This window comes from Dipodomys spectabilis, unplaced genomic scaffold, assembly GCF_019054845.1.
Source record: "Dipodomys spectabilis isolate Male_0828 unplaced genomic scaffold, ASM1905484v1 ptg001387l, whole genome shotgun sequence".
NCBI lineage: Eukaryota > Metazoa > Chordata > Mammalia > Rodentia > Heteromyidae > Dipodomys > Dipodomys spectabilis.
In genome coordinates this window covers 1-13,847 of record NW_024872064.1, presented here as the reverse complement: position 1 = coordinate 13,847, position 13,847 = coordinate 1, and the positions used below count along the sequence as shown (strand labels likewise).

The following is a 13,847-nucleotide window of genomic DNA, read 5'->3' as shown; positions in this document are numbered from 1 at the left end:
CTTTCTCATTTTTCTCACAGTTTTCCTTCACCACAATACCCCTCACAAGTTGTAATGTACATTTCCATCATATTGTCTTGTGAGCATTGCTATTGTATTGGTTTGCCCTTTGTACTGTTTCTCGCCATTTTGTTGTTCCTATTCCCTTCCCTAATTAAGGTAAATGTATACCAATACACAGGGTATCAAAATCAAATACAGCAGGGAATAAACCATAGGGAAAAATGCCAAAAGAAAATAGAAATCACATAGTACATTAAAAACAACAACCGCAAATAAAAATCTCTGTTTCCATATCTTGGATTTCATTTTGCTTAGCATCAGCATATATGGTCATATATATAGCATAACAAAGGCCCTGGAAAATAATAGTTGCATGGACACGATATTATGAAAACTACATGTTAACTGTTTTTGATGGTATAGGTCGAATTAGGATTCTGTTAAAGGAATTTCAAAAGAGTTTTAAAGTTATGACAGGTAAATTTTAATTGTTCAAAATTTTTAACAAGTTAGCCTATTAAAATTTTTTTTAATTGCCTGGTAGAATAGGCTTTCATGCAAATAAATCCATGGAGACTTAGCTGAGAGGGAGCAATGTGGGTGAAGATGGCTCTTTTTCACACGAAACAAACAAACCTCACAAACCTTGCTGTAAATCCTGTAGGTTACCTTGAGAATTGTCTTTACCCAAGAAATAAACTCTTACTGTGTGAAACAAGGTTGTAGTGGAATTTAAATTCAAACTTCTTTAAAAATAGACATCAAAATTATGATTTGACCTTTACTAACCAAACGGTAATTCTCTGAAAAAGATAATTGGGGTCAAACTATTTAGGGAGAAAGTTCCCTCCACAATGAAAAAAGTTATTGGGTTTACACTTTTCTGTTTATAATACATTCTACAATGTCTTTGCACATACAGCACTGAAACACAGAAAAAAATCTGATTGAATACTTCAAACCAATGATTTCACATTTCTAAGTGGCTCAAAAATATAATATCATTATTAACATGAGACAGTGAAGACTTCTCTTATTACATAAGCCAAAAAGTTTTGGGATCAGAAAAGAAGAGCAAATGGAAATAGTAAGAAAACAGTGTTCTTAGAAGCCCTACCTAAGCGTATTGGCTTCAGCAGTGGAGGGAGGCCAAAACTTTTTAAAATAGATTGTCTTAATATTTTTGCTACCTAAAGTGGTTTTACACAGCCTATTTGGCTCACTTCAATGCACACTAGATCGAATGAAGATATAAAAATAAATTCCACATCCAAATAAAACAGTTTTAAAAGAGAAACCATGAAGACGTAGCAGTGGGGGAGGCCTTATTGTCCTTCCACTTCACTAGACTTTAAGCCAAGAAGCTGTGATTAATTGGAAATCAGGTAAGAGCTAAGAGGAGGACATAGAAATAGGACATAAAAGTATTGTCCTTTGTAACAGACACTGTCATCCAAGGTATGGGTGATTTAACTCTATTCTTCTCCACACATCTTGTTTGTTTGTTTTTTGGGGTTTTTTTTGGGGGGGGGGGTCTGGTCGTGGGGCCTGAACTCTGGGCCTGGGCGCTGCCCTTCAGCTCTTCAGCTCAAGGCTAGCACTCTACCACTTGAGCCACAGCGCCACTTCCGGCTTTTTTTCTTATGTGGTGCTGAGGAATCGAACCCAGGGTCTCGAGCATGCAAAGAAAGTACTTTACCACTGAGCCAACTTCCCAGCCCCTCCATACATCTTGTTAAGCAAATGCAAGACCAACAGAAAAATAATCTATTGAAGTAATTTTGCAAAGAATAACTTCACTGTTCCTGATATGGCATCTAACAAGAGTCTTAAGTGAGAAGATAAAAGTGGAGTATTCTTCGGTTTCCTCTAAGCATCTTGTTAGCAAACTATATCTTTAAGGTTAGAAGTAATTGAACCAAAAAGTGGTGGAGTATTTATTTTTGTGGGCACTTTAGACACAAGAAGACTTTCAAGGTAAAAGAACAAAAGAGTATAGCTAAATATTTGTGATCACAGCTTCTTGGACTGGTTTTGTGGAGACAACGTTTAGACAACGTTTTACATGAGAGTTTGTCCTCATTATCATAGATGTTGGGTTTTCGTGGCAACCAAATACAAGAGGGAAGTTTAATGGACTCGCTTGGACAAGTAAACAGCATAATAGAAAAAAATGGCAAATACTATTTAGTGAATTACATTGACCGATTACTTTGCCAGAACAAAGAAGGAAAGATATAATTCAAAATCACTTGACTGAAAAGTATGAAAAAGAGTAGTAAAGAGCGATGAGAGAAAACATAGAGGACCGTTTTCTCTCCAATGGAGTAATGGGTTTTGTTCTTGTTTCTTCCATTCTATATTCACCAGCTATCAAGTGTATCTCAGGACTGGAATATCCAGTTCAGACAAAGAGATCTCCCATTAGAAAATATTTGCTGCAGATGTAGGTGATTTATAACGTTAACAATCTATTTAAGTCTGTTCAAAATTCTCCCCTACCCCAAACTGCCCTCTTTGAACAGTTGGTTTGATTTTCCCATACTGCTTTTGATTAACTATTTAAAATTTTGAGAGGTCATATTCATACTCTCTAGAGATTGCCGTTTGGTTGTGATTTTTGTGTGTTTGGTATTTGTTGTGTTTTTAACTGAATTTCAAAAGGTTTTGGTAGTGTGTTACAATTAAATATGTCCTTGTAATTGTCCAGCGCTCCTGGATCAGAGTCACTCCTTCTATCATTCTCAACCAAACTCTTCTCCAAGATTTATTTCAGATTTACCACTTCCTTTATCACATGTGTACATTGAGTATTCTAGTTGTACTTGCCATTTTTTCATTTTTCATTCATTCTATGTTTTTACTAATATTCTTCTCTGGTTTCAACTTCTTGATAGTCATTCTTTTAAACTGTCTGTTCATACTTTGACAGGTTTATGTACATTCCATGGCATTTCAATCCTGCATATACTTGAACTGATATCAGCTTATATTTCCATAATTAATTCATCTGCAATAACAATTTGCAAGACTGGAGACGTGAAGCACCTAGACATGATTTTATTCTTATCCATTTGGAAGATTAATCTCTAGTCAACAAGAAAGTTTAAAAATGGCTTAGAATGTTTTCCTAAATAGCAGTTTTTATAAATGGCTTCGTACAATGGTTTGTGATTATTTTATTTTACATGGGATAATATTTTCTACTACCTATAACTTTTGGGAAAAGAAGAAAACTAAAATTTATTACTGTGGAGGAATATGATAGAAATAGAAGACAGATTTTATGTTTGTCACATTTCTAATGAGTACCCATATTCAAAACTTGAAGTCATCTTTCTTAAGGAAAACATCAATCAACATGATAAGGCAAATATCCGTGATCTTTTAAAATGTACCTTATTATTTGATGAAACTTACTTTATTAGCTAATGTTTAGGCTTGAAATATGGGAGGCTGATCTATGTAACACATTTCTGGAAGGCATCTACTGAACAACACAAATGGAGGGGGCTACTATTTCTATAATTTAAGGAATGGTTGAACCTGTTTGGTATTAGTGCTGGATAATAAATCAACTCTATTGTAACTTGTTCCTTCCACTTGAAAAACTTGTAATGTCACTAAGTATCATCTACTCGTCAAATGTTATTTTGGAGAATGTGACTTTAAAAAGTTTATTTGAGGGTCTGGGAACGTGGCTCAGTGGTAAAGCACTTGCTTGCATGCATGAGGTCCTGTGTTCAATTCCCCAGCATCACATGACCAAAAAAGAAAAATCTGGAAGTTGTGCTGTGACTCAAGTGGTAGAGTCCTAGCCTTAAGCTGAAGAGCTGAGGGACAGAGCCCAAGCCCAGAGATCAGGCCCCACACCCGGACCCCCTAAAAAATTATTTGAAAAGGAATATATTTTCGGGAGATTAAATATAGGTAACCATTGATTTGAGAATGACAACCTTTTTATACTACATAACCAAGTTTTACTGAAGTACCAGTGTTTTGAAGCACTAAGGATCTTCTCAATTAATGTTTTTCTGAATGATATTTGACTTCTAATTCAAGTTTTCCGAGCCTTGGTAGACAAATTATGGATCTATCCTTCCAGGAACTATTTTTTGCCCTACTTATACTAGACTGAAATCTTTCATTAATCATTAGGAGAGGGGTATTAAAAATATTCTTGTGACATTTGTGATCATGTTCACTCATATGGGCTAGTCATCTGTAAATTGAAAGTGTGAATTACAGCAGTTTCTCTCAGATTTTGTGATCTCATCTTTCATTCTTAAGTTGCCTTGCATTTCACAATTGCTTACTGCTAAACCCTGTGTAATTGGGGCACTAAATTATTATAGGAAATGAGAAGTTAAGATGAGTCTTCAATTACTTTCTGTTGGCATGTTGCATGGGCCTAGGTAGGAAGACTTGCCCTTGTTATCTGATGATGCAGATAACTGGGACCTGGGATCCTAGGATGCGTGGGTCCTGTAGAATAATAATACCTTTTGGACATCATATCAGCAAAATTTGGGTATAATCAGAAATATTTAGAAAACCATTCTGGGCCAACGAGTTAAAACAATATACAGAGCAGCAGAGTAAAATCCCTTGCAGATTAGAGGAAAACAACATTGTTTTTTACCATGTGAATTCAGTAGACTAAGAACACTTAGAAGGTATCACAAGTTTATACCAAAGACATTGCATTGATACTTCTTATATTCTAATATATATTCTAAACCTAATTATTTATATTCCAATCTATTTATTGTAATAAATATCAATTTATTTGTCAAATTATCGATTAATTCTAGTAAGTTTCATTGTGTGAAACATAAAATTAGCACATATAAATATAAAATATATAACTATATGTAATATAAGGAAACGTTTGTCATTGTTCTGTTGTGGTTAGGGTATCAAAGGCAACTCTGTTTTACAGTATTATTCCATTATCTCTACCCCAGAGTTTGGTAGAGTTAGACCTAAAGCTTTACCATTTGTAGATTTACAGCCTAGAGGCAAGAGGAAACACTGTCATTAAAACATTACCAATTTAAGGCCTAATATCAAGGAGAAAAATATGGACTTCTCCTGGAGCTATGGAAATATTTGGTGATAGAAATTCAGTAGTGTAAGTTCCTGCCTGGGTGGATGGTCAGGACATTAGGTAATCATGCATAAGAACAATTTTTTTTCACCTTCTTGGCTTTAGCTACTTTTGAAATGGTAGGTATAATAAACAATTATATTATGATAAAATACTTTCTAGTCAGAACTGTTTATTTCTCTATGATCCCTTGTAACTAAGATTAGTTTTTTTCCAGTAAGATAATCTTTGTTGTGAGAATAAGATATTCTGTTTGGTCTGTTACTACATGGAAGAAGGGTAAAGGGTCTGTAGACATTTGTGCCAGTAAGACCTCATTTGGGAAATTTTAAGCTGCAAAATTTTAGAAGTAGCACTTCAGCAAGGCTTATTTTGAATCCATTAGCTCCACAAAGCTAACTCAGTTGATAAATACGTACTTGAAAAGCCATCTCTTTGAACCTAGCCATAAAGGTTTCAAAGTATGATCAAATTTAAAATGAAAAAGTCTTAAAATAGTCATTGGCAAAAAAATGCAAGTTTGAGCAATCTACCAAACAATATGTTTTTCCACTATACACAGAATTTCAGAGAAATAAGATCAATAACATTGTTAGTAACAATAAGGTTTCCTTGCTACAAATAGGCAACCAAGGATATATGCCTGTATAAAGATTGCATCATTAACAACTTAAATTTACAGGATACTACATGCTTCAGCAGCACATATACATAAATTACAACAATATAGAGATTAACATGCCACTTGGACAAGGATGATATGAAAATATGCGAATTATTCCATATTTTTCATTCTTCAGTTGCTAGAAATGAAAAACAGTTATTAAAAAGTTGATTACAAAAATACAAGTGTAACAACATATGTGATTCATATAATTAAAAGTTAGTTTGACATCAGTGTATTAAATCTTCAATATAGAAAGGTCTTTACATAGCATAATCTTTACAAAACTTTTGAAATTAGATAACATTTTAATTTTATCCCAAAGAAATAAAATACTATAAGGACCTAGGAGAAAAAAGAATCTTAAACTGTTTTTATATGGAATGCAATCGGTAAGGACACATTTATTAATGAATTTATATAATATATAATAATGTAGTATTCAAAGCATTATATCTAGGAGAGAATGAAATAGATTATGGACATTTTACAAACAGAATACAGAATATGTTAAAATATACTTTCTTCAGACAAGCACGGGAAATGTCTTTAGGTTCTGTACTACTCATTTCAACAGATACATTAAAATTATTTCTGATTTTAAAAATCACAAGCTCTACAGAAATCATTATAGATGTATACAAACAACTCTTGAATATATTTTGACATCAAAGTCAGGCAATTCATTTGGAAGAATACCATGGAATCCATGAATTTTTAAAGTAAGATATTGCTGTTGCTTTGTATTGTGAAAATATTTTGTACAGAGACAAAGGATGGACTGGCATTTTTGAAATTTAAGTAACTTAACCAAATCATTAAGACGTAGGAGAACAATTTGTACAGCCTTTCACAACTTCAAAGAGGTAGTCATACATACTTATCTTTTGGCAGTATCAAATGCAGTTTCTTCCAAGTTGTTCTTCAGACCTGGTTTAATATAATGGTTCAAAAGAAGGAGATCAAACGTATCTTTGCTGTTTCTATTCCCAGCAGCAAGATGCAAGGGGGTCAAGAGGCCTTTCGTTTAGACATTGGTATCTGCATCATGATGAAGTAAGAAAGAAGCCACACTCGTATTATTCCACGTATAAACACTGTGCAGGTGTGTCCAGCCATTCACAGTTATTGCATGAATATCTGCCTCGAGCCACCAACTCATGGACAATGTGTCAGTGTCAACTGTAGGTTTCCTGATGAAGAGCGGTATACTCATCGTCATCCCTAGTGGCCTTTTTGGAAAGGTTTCACCACACTGTAGAAAGTCGATTAATTTCGGCAGCCCAAAGAAGAAATTTGCTTGGATCCTTCTCCATTTTTTCTTGCAAATGATACCATTCCTCACTTTTTCATCTTCTTCCTCATCTTCATCAGAATTGCCTAACCAGAGACTGAGTACCAGTCGGAATGAGGTGTCTATGTATTTCCCCAGTAGTTGACGTTGGTTGAACTGTTCAGAAAAATCCAGTGAATTTTCTGCATCTTTTTTTTTCACCATGACTTATTTTCCCTTTTTCCATTTTTACTATTCTAAATTATTCTAACTGGAGAGTAGAGAATTGATAGAAAGCAGAGGAAAGATTTTCCTCCGTATTAAAAGGTACAGAATGAAAATGAGGACCAGTGGTGTCTCCATGTGCAGCTTATTCTAGGAATGAAAACATAGGAAATAATACTTTCTATGTAAATGATTTGGGAAATGGCAGAGCAGAAAGTGAAATGATGCAACCAAAAATATAACAACAAAATAAATTAGGATAATTATGGAACAATCATATGAGAACCATGAATGAGAGGAAGAGAGAGACAGATGTTCAATGAACTAACTAGCCACAAAATTCATGCCTCTGATCAATTTATAGAGCAAACAATTTTATTTTTAAAAGAGATGGAAATAGAATTTATAGTGTGTCTCTTTATGATGTGCAATGTGATGGATTGATATACATTGTGCTGATCACTTTTCTGTTAATGTGAGGAACATACCTGCAAAGAACATTTCTGAGGAGGAAACTATGATATTGACTCATGGTTTAAGAGAACACAGTTTAAGATAAAATGTCTCCATTGTTTTTAATTATATTTTTATTATCTTAAATAATTGTACAAGAGAATTTCCATTCAACAAATCAGTTTTTAAGTACAATGGATCTTTACATAACTTCTCCACACCCTTCCAAATCTCACCCCACTTTAATTTTTTCTACTTTCATACTATCTGTATTGAATATTATGCCTTCACGCTCTTCCTCCATAACTCTTTTTATTCCTTCCCTTTGAATTCCCCTCACACCTTAAGTGATAGTTTCCTGGTATTCATTTTGTTGGATTAAAAATTCAATTTTATAAGAAAATACACCTTTGAAATTCTCCTCTGCAAATAGCATGCTTTGGTTAATATTGTTGTGAAAACTTGCATAAAGTTCTATCTTCCAAATATGAGACAGAACATGGGTCCTTTGTGTGTGTGTGTCTCTGACTTAGTTTACTTAACATATTTTTAGATCTATCCATTTCTTTGCAAATAATGTAACAGTCTTCATAATGGATTGGTGCAATCCAATTGTGTACATGTGCCACACTTTCTCTAACCATCCCTCCGCCAAAGGGAATCTGGGCTATTTCCATCAGTTTTCTACGGTGAATAGTGCAGCAGTGAACATGGTTGTGAAAGTGATTTTACTGTAACCTTTTGGAAGAATTCATCACTATCTTTCTGGGAACAACCCTCTAGCCAGTTTTCCAGAATAATCACATCCCTCTCTTCATCTCCATTAGAACGTATTGCAAATCCTCAAAAACACACTACCCCCTACAGGTCACAATAAGCTAAAACCACACTGTGTCCATATTTTTTCAATACTTTTTTTCATAATTGTACATATAATTTAGTGAGAACCTTCTATGTACTTTTCTAATGTGGGAATGAGGGACATGACAATAGAGTAAAAGTAAGATATATGCAATTTAATAAGCTATTATCATACTTAAAATCATTTTCGGCTTTAACTCATAGCCTCACATACTATTATTTTAATCTTTATTTGAGTACTTCATCTATCCTCTAACTTATAACAGGTGAGTTAAATACAATGGCAGAAACTGTGGTTTGATTTTGACACTCATGTGTGAGGATGCACAATATGGGCAAATAGATGGATTGGATTTAATAGCTATTATCCATTTTGTTAAAGTAGAGATGATTTTGCCAAACTGATTCTCACAATTCATATTACATTCAACAACAAGAAACCTGTGACAATTCTCTTTGTTTTGCTCCTTATTAACTTTTGTTTCCATTTTATTTTATTTTTATTTATTTATTTTTCGTCTGTCGTGGGGCTTGAACTTGGGACCTGGGCGCTCTCCCTCAGCTCTTCAGCTCATGGCTAGCACTCTACCAATTGGGCCACAGTGCCCCTTCCGGTTTTTGAGTGGTTTATTGGAGATAAGAATCTCTCCAACTTTCCTTTCCTGTCTGCTTTGACTTGCCATTCTCAGATCTCTGCCTTTTGAGTAGCTAGGATTACAGGCATGAGCCACCGGCACCCGGCTACCATTTTATTTTATAATGAAGGATGATTTCACAACTCTATTGTAGATACAAAAATATGCTAAAATATTTCTATCCGTATGCATTGATATATACACACACATATATTACACAGGTTATAAGGATAATTTATAACTTCTGTAACTGCACAATTTACTAAATTATTAAAATCATTGATGACTCATGGCTGGAATTCTGGTTACTGGGAGGGTGAGATCTGACGATTGTGGTTTGAAGCCATCCTGGGCAGGAAAGTCCATGAGCCTCTTATCTCCAAACAACCAACAGAAAATCAGAATTGGAACTGTGGCTGAAAGTGGTAGAGTGGTAGCCTTGAGAGAAAAAGCTCAGGGACATCATCTAGGGTCTTAGTTCAAGAAGTACAATCTACCCCCAAAAATGTATTTAATTTACCCCTGTGTAAGTAGAGTATTTCCATCACCCAAGTGCAAATCCATACTCATTAGCAAGGTAACTGTTTTGTCTGAAGTACCACAAAACATTATCACTTAAGTAGAAAGTATTGCAATGTGGGTTCATTCTATCTCTCTCATGGATTTTTCTCCACTCAAATACTCAAATCTTACCATTATTCCAATTATTTAAAATCATAGTTTTTTTCTTTAATATCCATAATATTAGAGTTTGAATTGAGTGTCTTGTGCCCCCGAAATGGTTGTTCTTACCATTTTGTCATGTGCTCAGACTTAAATTATCCTGATTATTTTTCAGATAGAATCTGGCTTTCTACATGTATCTGATTTGGGGCTCAGTACACTTTATGTTATTCTTCCTGGAATTTAAAATAACAGGTGCGTGGCATTGTGTACAGATCTTTCTGTCCAGTCTGGGCTTTAAGCACTATCCTTACAACAGTTCACTCCCATGGATTAAGGATATTCATAAGCTTGTCATAGTTGATTTTTTTTATATTTGCATTTCCTGCAGGTTCTTGAGTACTGAATTAATTTGTGTTTTCTTGGGTTGTTTTGTTTTATTTGAATATATGGATTATTGTTCTTCACTTTTCCTTTTGTTTCTTTCACTCATGTTTTTACCTGAAGCGCTGAGAAACTAATTTTTCTTTCTCAAGATAGTCAAGATGAATATTATTTATTCCAAAAAAAATTCAGTAATATTTAAACACCTCATATCTATGAATAGTATACAAATGCTAAGTTCTGAGAAGGGTCTTTTTATTTGCCCAGCAGTCTTTGGCATACACAGACAGATCATGAATTTTATGAAGTTAGTAAAACTACAGATGTTCGCCAGGTGGAGAAAAACCTATTATTAATTGTTTGACAGGGTTATGTTGCTTCATGCAGGATTACACAAAATCATGTCCCTATGAGGAACCTAAAAATCATCTAATACAACAGACTTGAGAGAGATGAATTGACTTCCTGAATAATTTAATTTTGGGTCAAATAAAAGCAGGCTTCCAAAAAGAGAGTAGACTTTAAAGAAACATGAGTTGTATGTAAATAGGTGGTTAGCTGATTTTGTTAATTTGTGAACTAATACAGGGAAATAAAGTACAGCAAGGTTAAAATGAAAGAACTTCACATTGAAATACTCATTTGTGTGTGTTTGTGTGCATGTGTGTGGACGCTTGTGCGAGTCCCCGCACACACATGTGCATGTGCTCATGCATACATTCATTATTCCTGAGGCTTCATACTGCCCAAGCATTATTCCTCAGCTTCTCTGTCTAAAGGTAATGGTCTACCACTTGAGCCACTGTTCCACTTCTGGTTTTTTGGAGATAATCGCATGTATTTTCATGATTTGACTGGCTTTGAACAGTGGCCTTCAGATCTCAGCCTCTTGAGTAGCTACCTAAGCTGATTCAGCCTCTGAGTAGCTAGTTAAAATTCTGTCTGTCCTCTATGCTTCACTGCTTTTTTATTTTTTTCCTGAGGTAATCACAAGTCATATATATGTCTAGTTACTTTAGAAAATACTCTTACTGCTTGGCACCATGGGCTCCCAAAGACCCCGGAGACCTCAGACTCCAAAGGTAATACAGCGCTGTCTTGGTTAATTTGCATTGTCCTCTCGTTTGTCTGTTTTACTTTCATTTTCCCTTGTGAGGATGGCCCCTCCAATTCGTAAAGGGTTGTCAAAGTGGACTCGCTTGCACGACAACACTGGAGGAACTGGGAGATGTCCCAGATCCTCTTTTGGGGAGGGGATAACCCTGCTGTGTGGAGCAGGGGTCCTTGGAACCCCACCATGTGGAGTGGGGGGGTCCTTGGAACCCCGCCGTCTGGGGCGGGGGTACTTGGAACCCTGCCATGTGAGGCAGGGGTCCTTGGAACCCTGCTGTGTGGGGCCGGGGGGGGGGGGGAGGGGTCCTTGGAACCCCGCCGTGTGAATTGTGGGGCAAGAGTTGGTTTGGTGTTGGGCCGGAACTGACCAAGAGAGCCTTCTAACCGAAGCCCAACTCGCCCACTGTGGGTCTGTTCCTTCTGCTGTGGGGCATGAGTATGGAACGCCGCCATGACAGGAGTCAGTGGACCAATTTGGGAGATCTCCACTTTGTAAGCTTTTCTTTTGTAACTGTCAGGCCTGCATGTGTTTTGTTTGTACTGTTTATTGTTTTATGGACTGTATGACTGACAGGAGTGGAAACCACGGGCAACACTCCATCTAGCCCCCTAGACTTACAAAAAGAAACTAAGAAAGAGGAAAAGAAAGTGTACCCCTGGTTTTTCAGGGAGATAACTTGGAAGAAGAAATGTTTCCTCCCCCATACTCTCCTTCCCAGGTTCCTTTTGCAGAACCTGAGAATGATCAAGAGGAGGAGGGAGCTATAGAACACTTGGCACCTGCCCTTCAAGTTTCTGAGGGGCCAGTCACTCAATGCCGCAGTGGGATCAACCCCCCATCTAATGCAGCTGTTTTTTTCCCTACATGCCATAGGTACTGTGGATGTGGATGGTCAACAGCAACACAATAGTGTCCATTTTCTACCAATGCTCTATACAATTGGTGCATCCAAAATGCCCCCTTTTCTGAGAAACCCTAGGATTTAATTTGTTTGCTTGAAACTATTCTCTTTACTCATCAGCCCACTTGGGATGATTGCAGTCAGCTTTTACAAGTTCTTTTTACCACTGAATTGAGAGACCATATCTGAGAAGCGGCCCAGAAACATATCTGTGGCCCCACGGGAGTGCCCATCACGGATCTTGCCCTGATCGCTGCCTATTTTCCTGAGATCCAACCAACATGGGACTACAAGACAGTTGAAGGTAGGGAGCATCTCCTCATCTACCGCCAGGCTCTGTTGGCAGGTCTCAAGGTGGCGGCTTGCCAACCTACTAATATGGCCAAGGTTTATGATATAAGACAGGGAGTAAGTGAAAGTCCAGCAGCATATCTTGAGCGGCTCTTGGAAGCTTTTAGTCAATATACTCAATATGATCTTGAGACACAGGAGTCGGCTCAGATGATTATGTTTGCCTATATAAATCAAGCTGCACCAGACATAAAGTTGCAGGCTCTAGACAGTCTATAATTAGGGATCTAGTAGCCGCGGCAGGAAAGGTTTACAATAAGAGAGACAGAGGAGCAAAGACAGGAAAGGAAGGACAGAGAACGTAAAATGGAGCATGAAAAGAGAAACCGGGCCAAGGAAAAGAGGCCAGATTTGTTGGACTCACCACTACTGCATGCTGAGCATACCTGGTTCACAGATGGCAGCAGTTTCATTCGAGATGGAAAAAGGTATACAGGCCCAGCAGTCACCATGGACACTGTGATAGCGTGGGTAGAAGCACTCCACCAGGGACCATCTGCACAAAGAGCGGAGCTAGTGGCACTAACAAAAGCCCTACAAATGGGAAAAAGAAAGAGACTAAACATTTACACAGACAGTCGGTATGCTTTTGCCACCGTGCATGTCCATGGAGCCATTTACCAAGAGAGGGGGATGCTGACAGCTGAGGGAAAGACTATTAAAAACAAGAAAATTTAAGCCTCATCTGTGCCCAATGGGAAACAGCAAATATTGCCATTATGCACTGCCCAGGCTATCAAAAGGGAACTGATTCAATAACCAACGGAAATAACTTGGCTGATCAGGCAGCTAAGGAGGCAGCCCTCCAGCCCAGAGCGGAAGTATTGACTCTAGTAGACCCAGGGCCACGAGCTTTGCCTCCTGAGCCTCAGTACTCCTAAGAAGACTTGGAGTGGATAAAGAAAATTCCCATGGCCTATAAACCCCCTGGCAGAGAAGGAAAAAAAGACTAGTGGAAAACTGGTGAGGGAAAACTTACCTTGCCACAAAGATTGGGCAAGGGGATTCTTAAGAGAATCCATCGGGTCTCTCACATGGGAACCTGAAGAATGCAGGACTTGCTCCGACACTCAGAAGTAAAAATTAGGCAAGGGAATCAACTCTTGAGGACATTGTGAAAAATTGTAAAGCCTGTCAGCTCACCAATGCCCCCAATCAGCCGGTGACTAAAGGAGCTTGCCTCCATGGAGATAGGCCAGGTGTGTATTGG

The 13,847-nt window shown here is 37.1% G+C and overlaps 1 pseudogene; it reads left to right on the top strand.

Moving 5' to 3' along the window:
* The first annotated feature begins 5,803 nt into the window (after nucleotides 1-5,803).
* On the top strand, nucleotides 5,804-5,903 carry LOC122103031 (annotated as a pseudogene).
* Nucleotides 5,904-13,847: the final 7,944 nt, after the last annotated feature.